The sequence below is a fragment of the Leptosomus discolor genome, chromosome 2 (assembly GCF_034619465.1).
Source record: "Leptosomus discolor isolate bLepDis1 chromosome 2, bLepDis1.hap2, whole genome shotgun sequence".
Taxonomy (NCBI): Eukaryota; Metazoa; Chordata; class Aves; order Leptosomiformes; family Leptosomidae; genus Leptosomus; species Leptosomus discolor.
Window position 1 is genome coordinate 17,824,992 of NC_141392.1, and position 12,085 is coordinate 17,837,076.

The 12,085-nt window shown below is 46.5% G+C and overlaps 1 protein-coding gene across 1 annotated transcript in view; it reads left to right on the forward strand.

Annotated features, from left to right (window-relative positions):
• The window catches only part of LOC104349772 (polypeptide N-acetylgalactosaminyltransferase 14), a 137,048-nt gene that overhangs the window by 25,231 nt on the left and 99,732 nt on the right, over positions 1–12,085 (forward strand). The window lies entirely within an intron of this gene.

Genomic DNA, 12,085 nt, shown 5'->3' on the forward strand with positions numbered 1-12,085 from the left:
ACGGGCAAGTTTTCATTGCACCGGAGCCATAAAAATGAGGACTTTGAAGCTTTTGGAAGGAAAAGCCTATTTCCCAGTGCAGGCAGTGCCCAAAGGGTGGCCGCTGAGCAGAGTGGGTGCAAGGTGTCCCAGCAGGGCAGAGCTTTGTGAGCTTTTGAGGCCAAGGTTTCAAGCTTTCTGCCCAAACACGGAAGGCTGTGGAGACTTTTCTCCCAAAATTAGTCCTGCTGGACTCTGGCTGAACACAACCCTGTGCTGCAAGTGGTATAGGGGTGAAAAGCTGGAGTTTCTCACAGGTAGAATCACAGAACAGTTTCGGTTGGAAGAGACCCTCAAGATCATTGAGTGCAACCTTTGTCCTAGCTCTACCAACACCACTAAACCATGTCCCTAAGTACAACATCTACCTGTCTCTTAAACGCCTCCAGGGATGGTGACTCCACCACCTCCCTGGGCAGCCTGTTCCAATGCCTGACAACCCTTTCGGTAAAGAAATTCTTCCCAATATCCAGCCTGAACCTCCCCTGGTGCAGCTTAAGGCCATTTCCCCTTGTTCTATTGCTTGTTACTTGGGAGAAGAGACCGACTGCTGCCTCGGTACAACCCCCTTTCAGACAGCTGTAGAGAGCAATAAGGTCTCCCCTCAGCTCTCTCTACTCCAGGCTAAACAACCTCAGATGCCTCAGCCGTTCCTCACACGAGACAAGCTCCAAATCCTTTACTAGCTTGGTAGCCCGCCTCTGTACCCTCTCCAGCACCTCAATGTCCTTCTTGTAGAGAGGGGCCCAAAACTGGACACAGTACTCAAAGTGCAGCCTCACCAAAGCCAAGTACAGGGGAATGATCATCCAGATTGAGAGAAGTTAAGGGCAAAATTCCCTTTTGTTATTGTTTACAGTGCCACAGGGCTGACGGGAGGAAGATCAGGTGTTCAGGGTGCTGGCTGCTGTGTGACCTGGAGAGCAGGACTTGCCATCTAATTAGAAAACAAAGTACTTCTGCAGTGCCTGGGGGGGAATGATCTGTCTGCATTCAGCCTGGGGCTCTGTAGGCAGGACTTGATCTGAACCTCAGCCTCCTGAAGCCCATCCCATCAGCTCCTCTTCCCTTCGCATACCACAGCGTTGCTGCTCTATAACCCCCATACTGCTGTGAGCCAGACTTTTCCCATAAGCAACACTTTTGTCTCATTGGCACCCAGGAGCTCGAGTTATGATACCATCCCAAGGTTTGGGGCTTGGCAAGAAGCCAGCGATCACTGGATAGTTCTCCTGCACCTCACTGTTTGCACACATGCCCCCACACATACCCGTGCACCCCATGTCACCCTCCTCAAAAATAGTTGCAATGTTGTGCTGAAAAAGAAGGGAAAAAAAGATGATCTTTATTTTTCTTCACTCCCGTTCAGGGAGCAGCTCCTTGCAGAATGAAATGCTAACGAGTGCTTTTGCCTTTCCTTCCTGCTGTGTCTTACACTGGATTAGACCTGAAAAGCAGTATCACCAAGCTTGAAGTTCAATTTATCAGTGCAGTCAGGATTGATTTGTTACACTACCTGTTCTGGGGAAACGAATGTCTCCATCGCGCGCCCTTCCAATGCAGGCAGACTTTTGTTTTGCTCAGATCAGCTATGTAATGTAGGAAGCTGACATTCCACAGATAAAGAAAAATCCTGACTAATTCTACCCAGCATGGCAGTGCCAGAGACTGATCCCACTTGCAAAGCACCTGCCTGGAGTTACGGTGGCTGCAGATACTGGGCAGAAGTGCTCCCTGCCTGGGCTTATCTCCTACTTTTCTTGTTGTTGAAGAAGTGGTGAAAAGTGCCATAGAATATTATTCTTGGGTGAGTTATATGTCCCCTTTATCACTGTTAATGTTATAGCTGGATCGTCAGGTTGGTTCTCGAAGCTCAAATTCATAGTAGGGGTCAGGTTGAAAACCAAGCTTGTTTCTGTTTTTCAGCTGTTTTGTGAGACAGTGCAAATGGACTTCACTACTGCTGTTGAGGAGGAAAATTTTCACTCATAAACTATACTGGGGATCTCCATTAAGAAAGCATGCAATTAAAACTCCAGTTTTTTCCTGAAGCCCATTCTGATGGAATATTTATAGCAAGCCATGTACAAATGTGGGAATTACATCATCAGATTCAAAAGACCCAGAATGTAGATTGCTATGAAGAGTCATTTTAAAAAGATTCATTTTTATTCTAACAAGTCATGTATGCATCTCATGCGGAGAGATGGGTTAAGAGCTGAGCACTCTGCGGAAACATGTGGGGATCCTCACGCTCCTGCAAACGTGGCTACAAGAAAGATATCTATAGCTGGTGCTCATTAAGTGAGACGAAATGAAAGAGATAGTTGTTCTAAAGTAGCTTTTTTTCCTCAGGTAAAAGCAGGACTTCTCTCTCATAAATACGCTGCAGCTAGACATAAACCACTTATTGCTTGAAAGCAGCTCTGCGCTGCTGAAGAGCTGGAGCTCGTGAGTGAGAAATTGGGTCTTAAGCAACCCTGACCTGGGTGCTTTCAGCCTGGCTGCTGGCAGTGGCTGGGCTGAGGCTGCAGAAGACTCCTGCCTCTGCAGCTAAATGCTGAGTTTCCAGGGGAAGCGAGGAGTGGGGTTATGTCTGAGATCACCTCATTACCACTGTCTCTCCCTTCCTGCTGCCCCCTTCAAAACCAAAGTGTTAGCTAGGAACACCGCTCCAGAAATTGGGGCCATGCCTGCTCTGCAAGTCGCTAGATCCAGCCCCCTATTAGCGTGTTTCCCCTAAGAATAGAGTAGGAAATGCAGAGCTTTGGAGCACACAGCGAGCACGCCCCTTCCCGAGAAAGGGTCATGGAAATGGCCATGGGCCATTTTGGATGCAGTGGATATCTTAAAGGGCTGCACTGCTTTGGGTAAGAGATTTCATGTTGCCCATTTTCTGTAACTTGGGTGCTTATTGTCATTTATTGTGTTTCCTTTTAAAAGGAAAAAGAATCTGATTCAACATCACGCACACTTTCTACCTGCTCCTTAAGATTTTACATATGTCTCAGAAGAGTCATAACCCTACTCTTACAAACTGTCTCCTGCTCTTAGGGCGTGGGTGCACATGTACCAACAGATTAAAACTCAAGGGCTGAGGTGTTCACCCTGATCCCCTGACCAATGTTGGCTCCAGTTGTTCGTTAGCTCCAGCTCTGCAGGCTGATGCATGAAGTTGTGCAGGAACTGGCTTGTGTCAGACCATATGTCCCAGCACTGGGATCTGACCATATCCATGAGAGTGGTGGGACAGACCACTGGAGATCTTATTTTGACTTGGAGCTGTGCTTGTCACAGTCCCCTTTTCTGAAACCTAGGTGGTGCCTGTGCTGAGCGCATCTGTTGTGGTCAACCTCTACCAGCATTGCACTACCTGCCTTTTGGCAATACTGGAGAAATGTTCGCCTGATGTTAACGTACTCGTTCTCAGGGACCATGGAGAACTGTGACTCCTGGCCTACCAACGTTCATCGGGCGAATATGGACAATAGAAATAACCCTGAGCATCTCCAAAGTAGTTTGATCTGAAAGGCTCACGATTTTCGAACAGCTGAGATGAGCATTACTGAGAACTCAATTTCCACTTCAGCCTGCTCTTCTACTTGTGCAGGGCAGAGCACAGAAGCAAGGCTTGGGCACTTCACAGCCTCCACTGTCTGGATCAATATTTTCCAATGTGCACAAGTTTCCGAGTTTAAACCGCTGAGTTTTGCAGAACTTTAATTGTATCAAATGCAAAAAAGAAAGGGATACTCTATCAAACTAACACATAGCTAAGCACATAAATAATTTAGGGGATGAATTAACAGAAAATAATTCATATGCTGCAAGAATAAATTGTTGAGTCCAGTAGAAGTAATCCCTATTTCTTCTTAATCTTTTTTTTTTTTTTTTTTTTTTTTTTTTTAAATGATGCACGAGTACTTGGAAAGACAAAATTGCAGGAGAAATTTGGTGGAAAAGTCATGTGGGGGTGCTACTCTTTAAATTGTGTAAAATGTTACAATAAATTTGAAGAACATTGGAGAACTATCCATTCCAACCACCTGAAACAGCTGAAGCAAGCTGAGAAGTCCACATTGCCTTGCTGAATAAAGGTGCTAAAACTTGAGCTACAAACACAGCTGTCACTGGAGAGCTTACCGTGACAGGAAATCAAGCCCTTCCCACTGTGAGGTAGACATTCATCCTTCCTCAAATTATTTAAAGCAACTAGAGGCAACAGATCCTCAGGTGGCCCACTGTTGCACACACATGAAAGTCAGGATCAGCTGTTTCTACTCGATGACTTGGCATAGAGCATCATAGAATCATAGAACAGTTTGGTTTGGAAGGGACCTTTAAAGGCCATCCAGTCCACCCGCCCTGCAGTGAGCAGGGACATCTTTACCTGGATCAGGTTGCTCAGAGCCCCATCCAGCCTGACCTTGAATGTTCCCAGGGATGGGGCTTCTACCACCTCTCTGGGCAGCCTGTTCTGTGCTTCACCACCCTCATTATAAAAAATTTCTTCCTTATATCAAGTCTAAATCTGCCCTCTTTTAGTTTAAAACCATTACCCCTTGTCCTTTCGCAACAGGCCCTGCTAAAAAGTTTGTCCCCATCTTCCTTATAACCCCCCTTTGTGTACTGAAAAGCTGCAAAAAGGTCTCCCCAGAGCCTTCTCTCCTCCAGGCTGAGCAATCCCACTCTCTCAGCCTACTCTTGTAGGAGAGGAGAGCTGTTATTGAGCAAGAAATTCCATCCCTCCGGTTATTTTTGTGGCCCTCCTCTGGACCCACTCCAACAGGTCCGTGTCTTTCTTGCGCGGAGTACTCCAGACCTGGATGCAGCACTCCAGGTGGGGTCTCACCAGAGCAGAGCAGAGGGGCAGAATCAGCTTGACCTGCTGGACACACTTCTTTTGCAGCCCAGGATATGGTTGGCAATATAAGAAAAGCTGCCTCTAGTTAGCAGGTTCTGGAAGGCAAAGCCTAGTGAGAAGGACTTATGATTGTTGGTAAAGCTGCTTTTCCAAGAGGTTGTGCTGGGTGCTTGTGCCCTTCCCAGCATGGGTCCAGGAGCTGAGCTGGCTGTTTTGCAGGGGTGAATGGCAGGTCCTGCAGCATCAGCTAAAGCTGCCTTTCTGTTTTTTGTGTGAAGTCAGTGTTTCTCACTTGCTGAATAACCCTGGGCTTGGGATTGCTTGTGGTGAGGGATGAGGCTGTCCTGGTGTTAATAGGAGGTGATTGCAATGGGATCAACCCCTTCTGCATTGCTTAGGCAGCAGGGTGAAGGTATCCCGAGGGTGAGCATGCCATGGGGTGGCACAGAGGGTGGGAGGTGGGCACACAGTGTCTCCATCAGTAGCCCAGCTCTTGGGGGCTACAAGGCTATGCTAGTCTGTCCTGACATACTATTGCCCCACAAAACTGAGAATACTCCTGGCTGCTTCTGGACTGTGCAGGGCAGAGCCAGCCTGGGACCTGAGCCCCTCCTTCCATCCAGCACATGGAAGAAGAAGATGAAAAGATCCATCCTCCCAAGTCAGGCTTTTTGTACAACTCTTCAAACCTAGAAATAACTCCTCTTTCTCCTGCCACTACGCTCAGCTTGATGAAACGGAGATTAAAAGCCTGAATTCCTGTAAAGGTACTTTAATGGCAGCTAAAACAGGCTCCCCAGAGAAGATTACCTATCCCCTGGACTGAGGGGAGTTTGAGCTTTAGCAAAATGGACTGAGGAGAAAAACATAGCTAGTCCTGCAAAGGTGAATTTGATGAAGGTGAGAGAGCACAGTGAAGGCATGAGACTCTGGTTAAGTGTTAGCTTTTATGTATAGTTGAGTTCTAGGTCTTTAGACAAGACTTAATCTTTTCTATAAACAAATAACACATTCATTTACATGAATAATCCATATTTCTTATGCAAATAATTTCCCTGCTGCTGTTTCTACTGAGAATAATATTCAGTATAATTACCACATTTATTTAATGAATCTATTTACACAGGGTAGCTCTCTGTCCGTGAATACTCTGCACCAGAGAGGCCCAAAGACCAACAGGGGAGCCCAAGCTGCCAGTCATGTGCACCCTCCGCTTTCTAATTTTGTTCTGATAAAGCATTTTGGGACTGTTTGAGATGTCTCGGCAAGAGCAGAAGGATGTCAGCATCCTGCCTCTGTCCCAGGGAGAGCACCTGCTGCTAATGGAAGGCAGATCTCCCCTGCTCGCTAGCCTGCTGTTTGAGCTCGAGCTAACTATAATGAGGCAAGGCACTTTGAATAATAACTTTCCTTTGGGTGTAGGGCTATCTTAATTTTTTGTGTGTTTAAGTTGGTAATTGCCATAGAGTTTGAAAATCTTCCAGGTTTTACCACTCTTAATTATGTTCTCATGCATATGCATCATCTGCTTGTGCGCTCATTACTGCAAGGAGATCAGAACCCGAAACATTGGAGCGGTTTCCTCCAATTATCTCCCATAAGCAGAATTTCCTGTGAAATACCTCTCTGGCGTGGGATAGCCCAAGCCGTTTGGAGCACATCTTGCTGTCCAGAGCACATCTTGCTGTCCAGAGCACATTTTGCTCTGCGTGGTTAAACCAAGATGCGTTTCTTCCCTCACATGTCTCGCCTGGGTGGCTTCTGCCTGGGATGTCCCCTTGCTCGTAGCACCAGTGATTGAAATGCGTGTTAAGGGAAGTTATTACAGTGTCCTAATGGAAAATATTTCAACTTTCTAGGACCCTGATTGCCTCTTTACCTGCTCTGTTTGCATCTATTGATCGTTCCAGTTCAACAAAAGCCTCTGGGACTAACAAATTCTAACAGGTTTGAATGCATTAATGAGGTATTATGCAGGGAAGGAAAAATAGTGCTGTTGGGCTTCTAACTTGTTCTTGCTCAGTAACAGCAAAACAAATGTGTGCAATTAAACATTACTTTGTTTTCTAAACAGCAGCCTTGAAATTTTGTCCCACTACTGGGGAAATCAAGCTGCTGCTTGGCTTTCTAACCAACAGTAGTGATTTGGTGATGGGAAATGACATGTTAATGCACCTGAGCATGTTTGGGGTAGAATATTGTTCCCTTGTAGGTTAGGTAGGCAGAACCTGTAGCACCGTACATGTATTCCTGTAGAAGATCTCCTGTAGCAGATCCCATGAAAAGATCGACACGGAACAAGTGTAGACCTTGAGGTTATGCACTCTTTTTTACATAGAGTAACTGCTTGCTTTTAACTGGTTTTCAAGGAGATGCGGGGTTAGTTGTTAGCCCCTTGGAGCTTTTGCATTGAGAGCAGGAGATTGCCTGATGAAATATAAATTGCTCCATCTTTATACTTAAAGCGCTGGATTGTATATGGAAGAATGTCTATTCCTAGACACTTCACCTAAATAATGGGATTGAAATCTTAAGAAATTAGGTGGTTGTGGCTCACTCTCTTAAGTTTTTGGATCCCTCAGGAGAGGGGAGGAATGAACAGTAAAGAATTTTTTCTATGAAAAATTTTCTAGGAGGAAGGGTAAAACTTTTCATCCAGCTGTGAAAACACTCCTTCCCACAAAACGCCTGGTGCAATATTACATGTTGCCAGCTGTGTTAATAAATGCCTAAATCCCCGTTGGCATCAGGCCACACTTATGTATCACAGAAGTACAGATTTGGTGCTGAAGTCTGCTTAACACCTGCACACAAAAGGACAGAGGCATTAAAGGTGTGTTAAGGACAAAGCTTTATTTTGGCTAATGTGTTCTCTCACCCATCACCTGTCTTGTTCTTTATTCTGTTGAGTGTCACCTGTCCAAACTGCAATTATGTGCCTGAATGTGCCTAAGGGACATAGTGCTGCAGCTGGCTAAAAGGACTGATTTAGCATAATCAAAGTAACAAAAGGGTTTGGTCTAAATTCTGGCAGGGTTCTCTGCTTTCTTAGAGATGGATGGGGCTGTGTGTGCACATGCGTGCAGGCACACAGGAGCCTATCTCCTTGGGAGGCAGCTGAGCAGCTCTGCTTCCCGTGTAGAGTTACAGCAGCACTGGGGTCCCCTGGGAGCATGGGTGCCTGCCAGAGCTGTGCTGAGGACTGCAGGGTGCCCAGGACCTTACAGGCTCTGGTGCTGCTGGTAAAGATTCATCTGCCCTGTGCTATGTTTGTTTATTGATAGTTAGTTGCAACTTGGCCCATAAAGCTATCTGCTGCCTTTTGTCTCAAATGCTCTTTTGTGGCCATTTGCAGTGGCTGCCACTGGTTGTTGGCGCAGTGACCTGGAGCTAGACTGCTTCCCCCTGGCTGAAACACTGAAAAAAACAGCCTGTGGGATCAGCTTATCCATGGGCTTTTCCCAGAAAATGCCTGTGTTGGGGAACGTTAGGAGAGACTCTCAACCACCGGAGACACTGGAGACAGACAGGACTCAGAAGGCTTAACGCTGTTGTGGCAATAAGCTACAGCAAACCAGTGAACAGTACTGAAGGCGGTCACAGGGGAAGAGCACTGCCCAAGGGATCTGTTCTTGTGCTCCCTAATACATCCCCCAGCCACATGCTGAAGACAACGTGACTCCCTTCAAATCTCCCATTGCCCTGACCTGTGTTTCCACATCTGCTTATACTAGCACCAGTGGGCACCTAGAAATGCTGGGAGCTAGTAAAAAGACTGCATCTAATCCAGAAAAACCTGTGCTCCAGCAAATGGAGACATAGGCTGGGGAGAAGGTGATTTAAACACAAGTGCAAGCAGGTGGCCATTTGACTGCAGTTGCTAAAGATGCAAGGTATAATGCTACGCAGTAGGCAAGATTTCTCCCCACCCTCATCTAGTCTTACTATGGAGAAGTCTTTGCGTTTGTCCCCATGGTCAGGCAGCTCAGCACTGCCTCATCTATAGGTGCCACACCAGCTAGGCTGAAGGTGAGAGCCTGACTTGTAGGAACTGCAGATGAACGTCTGGATGTGTGCTGGTGCCCATCTACTCAGGGAACAGCTTGTGTTCCTGCAGCTGACTTGGTGAGAACTTCAATTAACAAATGCTATTAAAGTAGCTCTCCTCTTTATTTTATTTTTTTTATGCATAGCATTTCCTGACAGCTTAAACCTTTAATTAACTGGAGATGCCATCATGGAAAGTTTGCTAGAGGAGAATGCTTGTGGTTTAATTAAAAAGAGAAAAAATCCTTTATAGTTACTGGAAAAGATCTGCTTGCAACTCCAGTAGTGGCAAAAAGCCCGCAGGAGTTCCTTCATTTCACTTTCTGATTGCAGCAGTAGGTGAGGAGGTGCAGAGTGGTACCATCACCCAGGTAGAGAATGCGAGTACCTCACAGCTTCATGTTTGACCCTCCAGTTTAGGCTGCAGGTGTAGGACAAGCTACAGTTCTGTTGAGGGAAACAGCCAACTATAAAGCTTTTACTTTTTAAACGAACTTTAACTTGCAGGTCTCCTGGTATTAGGCCAGAGCTGTCTCTAACGTTTGTGGTCTTCTCTGAGGGCACACAGGGAGAACGTTGTTCACCATAAACACTGGTCTTTTGTTCTTTGTCTTCCATTACACCACAAAAACAGAGGCAGAGCTTACCTGCCATTAAAATGTGGGGTAAGGCTCACAGTATCTTCAACAGCCTTCATGGAAGCTGCTTTTGAGATGATAGGGTACTGCCTGAGGTGGCAGGGTGTCCTCACTGCCATTCACAACCCTGAGGGCTGCGTGCGATGGAAACTGTGGCATCCATCACTTGCGCCCTTGCAGCAACGTGCCACAGGGCCAAGGCACAGTGGTGACAAGTGCTGCAGAGCTGGTGGACCCCCACAGCAAAGCAACAATCTCTCTTTGCTCCTGTGCAAAGGACTTGCTGGCTTCTCCCCTTCTTCTGACCATGCTGACTGGATTAGGAACAGCCCATGTGACCTGGAGGCTTTTTGAACAGCTGCAGATCCAAAAAGGGATTTTTGTTCCTGTATTAAGTGTCAACTTGGAAGAGTCACTGACATGACTGTTCGCATCTGAAGCACATCTCCACCCCTAGACAAGCAGCAGATGGTTTCTGAGTCATCCCCTGGGAGCAGGTTGGTGCTGTCGGGGTGGTGCCCAGGCCAGGGGCATCTGTTGGCTTGCTCTCCTGGAGGACCGGCACCCAGGCTGGCACCTCGGCTGCTGGGTGACGAGGGACAGCTGGGCTTTTTGTGAAACGTGCCAGTGCTCAGCACTTGCCAAAACAGCTATTTGGGAGAAGCCATGTGCTCTCCCTCCTCTCCTGGTCCTGTCCTCAGTGTGGTTAAATTCAGCAAGTGTAGCACACCCTCTTCCAGGGGTGGGAGAGAAACTTCTGTATTAGCTTCTTTCCCCAAGCCTGGAGCAGGGACCACAAGGGTACCATTGACCACTCAATGAAATCCATCTCCCTGTGTAACTACATATTACCATGCTGATGCTTTCAAATGCCAGTCTCTTAGTTTTGCAAACAAACATATTCTTTCTGATATATCTGTTACCACAAGCAGCAACTCTCCGTGGAGAAGCGACACTGCCATAAACAGCAGTGAGAGCTGGGCTGCCCCAAACCACTGACTGTACCAGATCCTTTCCTGACAGCGGGGCTCCGTGTCTTAGAAGCCCATTTTCAGCCAGAGCTCGGTGGGGCCAGTAACCTGTGATGTTCAGCTAAGACGCCTCATCATCTCAAGTTGCAGGTAGATTTTGATCCTTTCCTCTGATCTGATTCTTGAGTACTGAGAGTTTAAGCCCCTTCCAACTGTCTCAGAACAAACTGCAAACTATTCATGATCCTTTTGGAAAATAAATATGTTTTTTTTTCTCTGTGGATGGGATCTCAGATGTGAACAGAACTCAAACCCAGGAGCATTCTTAGTAAAAACTGCACTGAAGCAGTGCCCATCTGGTTTGCAGACCTGGTGAGATAAAATTTCTTTGAAATGTGCTTTACTGATGCCTTTGAAATAGTGAGGAGAGCTACTTTCCCCTACCACCCTTTTCTTAAAGGCAGGACCCCGAAGGGCCATCGCCCGAGGCTGTAATTGTGAAGAGTCCCTGTTCTACTCAGAAATTATGTCCTATTTTTGCTCTCAGGAAACAATCGCTTTCATCAACTTTGCAATGCCAACACCAACAAATGCTAAATACCCACTTCCTAGGCCGTTTCTCTGTCTCTGGCTGTACTGCTGGCCTTAAATTTTGCTGTCTTGGAAACAAGGAGTATGTCATGGACCTCGCTTGTGAAGCATCTGAGAATGGCAGATGAATAATCAGAAACATGGGGAAGATATGGCTATCAATAATACAAAAGAAGATTTTTTTATTGCCGTGGTTTTAATGGAATTGCAGTAGGATCTTTATACAAGTCTGGAAGTCTATGACTTCAAATAACTCTGAACTTACAGATTTGTGCTCTTGCCTTATTTTTGTTTAAATAGCTGTTTTACTATCATCTGCTCGATATATTACCTGTCCCAGCACACACGCACACATGGTCAGGAGGAACGTACTTTTTTGGAGATCGTATGCATTGCTAGAGCTCCTTGAATCTCCTGCCGAATCACGGGACCCCCGTGCGGAGCAGCCACAGCGCTCCACGAGGCAGGGATTTGTACTGTGTCACCGTCGCGCTGGCGGTGTCACCCTCCTCCTCGCTGATGTAACGGTGGTGCCGGCGGGGAAGAGTCAGGCCTTTGCCTGTTATCTCAGCCAGGCACAACGGGATATTCATCACGGCGCCGAGCCCTGCCAATAAAGCTTTCCCTCAGCAGAGGGAGTTGTTTCTCAAGGTAATAAGATAGCATTATCTGATTGCATTTTTGTCAGATCTGTCCTATTTATTACCTTACCTGTAAACTAATTTGTAATGTAGTTCCCTGATATTTTCTATATTTCTCCACTATATTTCGTACTAACTTCCGCTGAAAGTCTGACCTACAAAAAAAGACAAGGTTTTTAATCCAGCTTTGATAACACCCCTCCAGGTGCCTTTATCTGGAAAAGCTCTCCTAACATGAAGAGAGGTCTGGTAGGAAAAGCTCAGCACCCTCTGCAAACATATCAGGGGAACACT